The sequence below is a fragment of the Macaca fascicularis genome, chromosome 4 (genome assembly GCF_037993035.2).
Source record: "Macaca fascicularis isolate 582-1 chromosome 4, T2T-MFA8v1.1".
Lineage (NCBI taxonomy): Eukaryota > Metazoa > Chordata > Mammalia > Primates > Cercopithecidae > Macaca > Macaca fascicularis.
Window position 1 is genome coordinate 75,908,670 of NC_088378.1, and position 4,827 is coordinate 75,913,496.

Consider the following 4,827-nt stretch of genomic DNA (forward strand, 5'->3'; position numbering starts at 1 on the left):
AGATAAGTTGTATAACATTTTCATATCTTAAAATGTTTTTTAGATCAATCTTGAAGTGAAATATTATTTTCAAAATAAAATTCTACAGAAAAATTCTGTTGGCTATGATATGCACATTTTTGGGCAAGATACGAACTAGAGCCAAAAGTAGTATTTGACAGTTTTATTTACTCTGCCGTAATTTGCAAGCTTCTCAGTTAAATCTGTAGTTTTTTTAAAAGCCGTCATGACATTTGTGATTATTAGTACATAAATCAGTGTTATAATTTGATATTTGGGTTTTTCAGACTTTTAGTGCCAGATTTAGAGAATTCATTATTTTCTTGACATGCGATACAGTATTTACCTTGAGTGGTAAGGTTTTATAAGGTAGGGTTTTCATGATTTAGGATGTGAATGCATAAACTTACATAAAAGTTAGATGTATAATTTGGTTATGAAGTATTTTCTAAAATAACACCACCAGAAAATTAACAGATTAAATTTTTGAGACAATCCTTGGTCTGGATTGGTTAATGAAAATGTCTTCTTTAAGAGGTTCTATTAAAAAAATATTTCTAGTGTGTTAGTTGTAATTGTTTTTGTGGAGTGGGGGTAAACCACACCATTAAGGGAATAAAATGTAATTTGAAAGAGGTGATTATAAGATTTGTTTCAGGCCCCAAAATATAAATAAAAATTGGTGTGGAATCTCATTAGTGTATATGTTTTCTGCCACTATAAAATTACCTTTTTAGCATCTGTTTCTAGTGGTGTAATACCAAGTAGGTAAATTTCGCAGTCTGTTTTTAGTGTCCTGAGTTTTTTGTTTCCTTAAACATGTGAAAGGTAATAGTAAAGAATTTTTTTTGGCTGGGTGCGGTGGCTCACGCCTGTAATCCCAGCACTTTGGGAGGCTGAGGTGGGCGGTTCATGAGGTCAGGAGATCGAGACCATCCTGGCTAACACGGTGAAACCCCGTCTCTACTAAAAATACAAAAAATTAGCTGGGTGTGGTGGCCGGCGCCTGTAGTCCCAGCTACTGGGGGGGCCGGGCAAGAGAATGATGTGAACCAAGGAGGCGGAGCTGGCAGTGAGCCGAGATTGTGCCACTGCACTCCAGCCTGGGCGACAGAGCAAGACTCATCTCAAAAAAAAAAAAAAAAAAAAAAAACTTTTTATTGTATTTGGGAATTTTTACATAGGAGCTGTATTAGGTTTACAGTCCCTGTAGTGTTGCCTTATGGAAATCTTTACATCTAAACTGAGTTTTTCTTCTCTTAGATAAATTTAAATGTATTTATTGAAGTTTCTAAAATGTACTGAGTACAGTCATATACCACATAACGACGTTTCAGTCAGTGACAGGCCACATATACAACAGTGGTCCCATAAGATTATAATGTGGTATTTTTCTGTACCCTTTCTGCGTTTAAATACACAAAACCATTGTATTACAGTTGCCTACGGTTTTCAATATAGTATTTGTAGCCTAGGAGCGATAGGCTATACCATGTAGCCTGGGTGTGTAGTAGTCTATACCATCTAGGTTTATGTAAGTATACTCTATGATGTTCACATCACAATGAAAGCACCTAATTACACATTTGTCACATGTCCCCAAGTTAAGCAATATATGACTGCATAGTTACTGTTTTTTGGTTTTTGAGATGGAGTCTTGCTGTTGCCCAGGCTGGAGTGCAGTGGCGTAATCTTGGCTCACTGCAACCTCCACCTCCTGGGTTCAAGTGATTCTCCTGCCTCAGCCTCCTGAATAGCTGGGATTACAGCACCCGCCACCACACCTGGCTAATTTTTATATTTTTAGTAGAAACGGGGTTTCGCTATGTTGGCCAGCTGGTCTCGAACTCCTGGTCTCAGGTGATCCACCCGCCTTGGCCCCCCAAAGTACTGGGATTACAGGCGTGAGCCATCGCTCCCAGCCAACTGCGTAAATGGAAGTATTAAGAGTCGTCGGATTGAGCTGGCTCTGTTTCTTGATGTGTTTTAGGCAAATCACTAATCACCATGGGCCTTAACTTATTCAGCTGTAAGGGAGGAATTAGATGCGGTTTTTGTTTTGTTTTGGGATGGAGTCTTACTGTCGCCAGGCTGGAGTGCAGTGGCGTGATGGCTCTGCAACCTCCGCCTCCCGGATTCAAGCAACTCTCCTGCCTCAGCCACCCAAGTAGCTGGGACTACAGGCATGTGCCACTATGCCCAGCTAATTTTTGTGTTTTTAGTAGAGACGGGGTTTCATCATGTTGGCCAGGATGGTCTTGATCTCTTGACCTCGTGATCCGCCTGCCTCGGCCTCCCAACATGCTGGGATTGCAAGTGTGAGCCATCGCACCCGGCCAAATTAGATTATTTCTAAACACATCCAGCTGTTAAGTTTTTCAGTTTTAAGTGGAATTTGGTTGTAATGTGTGAAATTTAAAAGAGAAAATGGGCTTTAGCTCTTTAAAAAGCACACATGGGTTATATTTATACCATAAAGGTTTATCAGATACCTGTAGAGTTCCTTTAAAGATACCTTGGTTAAATCTGCCACATTCTGATTTTGGTAGTTATGATAGAATTATTCTGAGTTACCAATTTATGTAAAATTTTTAAGTAAATGTGAAAACTTACCAGTTAAACTAGTGGTATATCTTTTTTTTTTCTTTTTCTTTTTCTGTTTTTTGTTGACAGAGTCTTGCTCTGTTGCCCAGGCTGGAGTGCAGTGGTGTGATCTAGCTTACTGCAACCTCCACCTCCCAAACAATTTTCTTGCCTCAGCCTCCCAAGTACCTGGGATTACAGGCTTCCATCACCATGCTCAGTTAATTTTTGTATTTTTTGTAGTAGAGGTGGGGTTTCACCATATTTGCCAGGCTGGTCTTGAACTCTTGACCTCAGATGATCCGTCCACTTCGGCCTCCCAAGGTGCTGGGATTACAGGCGTTAGCCTCTGCACCCAGCTGTTTATAATTTCAAAGCTACAAGGGAGCACTTTACCCTTGGATGAAAAAAAATGTTTGTAAAATTGAATTACAAAATAGACATTAAGAGTTTTATGGCAGAATAAATATGTAGACTCTTACAGGTGAGATCATCATAATAGTCTGGGGAAGTATCTCCAACAATGGCCATATGCTGCATTACAGCCAATACAACTTTCCAATACCACTTAGGTTTAAGAGTCATTGGGAAAACCTTTTGTTGACGTTTGTAGCGAGAAGTACTATTAGTTAGTTTTGCTTATCTGGGCCAGACTAATTCTGGGTGTTTAAAAGACGTACTTCTCGTCAGCATTAAGGCAAATCATTGATTCCCTTTCTTGTTAAACTGAAAATGTATTGGAAAGGCTTTGAAGCCCATTGAAGTGTGGTACATTCAAAGAAAGTACGTACAAAGCTCCTAGAACTTTATTTAATCATGCTTGTAGTTTGCTTTTTCCTTGGATGTGTCACTCCAATAAATGTAACACATGCTACATTTTCTTTTGTGCAGAGCTTTCTGCCTTCATGTGGAGAGATGATCATGTATCTAAGGGTAGAGGAGCTCTGAAGAGGACATAGCAACTGAAAAGTGCGACCACTCTTAGGAGGAGGTCAATATTTTAGCTAAGAACCATAAATGAAAGACTATTCCTGTCTGGGTGGGGTGGCTCACACCTGTAATCCCAGAACTTTGGGAGGCTGAGGCAGGCAGATCACCTGAAGTCAGGAGTTTGAGACCAGCCTGGCCAACATGGTGAAACCCTGACTGAAACTACAAAAATTAGCCGGGAGTGGTGGCATACACCTGTAATCCCAGCTACTCAGGAGGCTGAGGCATGAGAATCACCTGAGCCTGGGGGTGCGGAGGTTGCAGTGAGCTGAGATCGTGCCACTGCACTCCAGCCTGAGCAACAGAGTGAGGCTGTCTCAAAAAAAAAAAAAAAAAAAAAAAACTATTCCTGAATGGTAAATTTCACTAATTGAAAGAACCCTTTACCAGTTTGACCCTGCCTGTTGAAAATACGGAATATTTTTTTGCCTTCAATGTTGGAGATTTGTCATTGTTCTTACCCAAAGAAAGACTTTTTGTGCATTTAGAGGTAGAATGTTACTGATCACTGTTCCTAGCTCTAAATGAAGTTTGCCTAGACGGAGCCACAAACGCCTCCTACTACATGATGTATATACTCGGTACAGGATAATAGTCATTTGCAGAAAATAAGTTTTACATTTGGCCTTCTGGCCATCTGATATTTGAGTGCCTTGAAAGGAGAAAGAATTCTTCCCTTGAGGAAGACGTGCTCCCATACTCTTGCGATTCTTAGCATTAGGGTCAGCGTCTTACAGGAATATAAAAGTCCTTGAAGAGACATCTGTTAAGTGTGAAATAGAGCTACATGGCAATAAAAGATCACACAGCACAAAGTAATGGCCTGATTGAGGTCAACTTTGAACATGAGGTTTCAGGTGGTCTTATAGAAATAAAGGATCTTCAAAGTTTATGATAGTAAAAATATCTTACAGTTTCATCTCATGTACAGTTTGCTAGATGAGCGTGAAAGTATAGCCATACATACACAACACTCGATACAATCATGAAAGTTGGCTGCAGGCCGGGCGCGGTGGCTCACGCCTGTAATCCCAGCACTTTGGGAGGCCAAGGCGGGTGGATCACCTGAGGAGGTCAGGAATTGGAGACCAGCCAACATGGAGAATCGCTTGAACCCGAGTGGCGGAGATTGCAGTGATCCCAGATGAGGGACTGTACTCCAGCCTGGGCAACTGAACAGACTCCGCAAAGGAGAAAAAAAAAAGTCGGCTGCAGAGGGCGAAAGTGGATCTCGGAACCTTGATGTTGGGGATC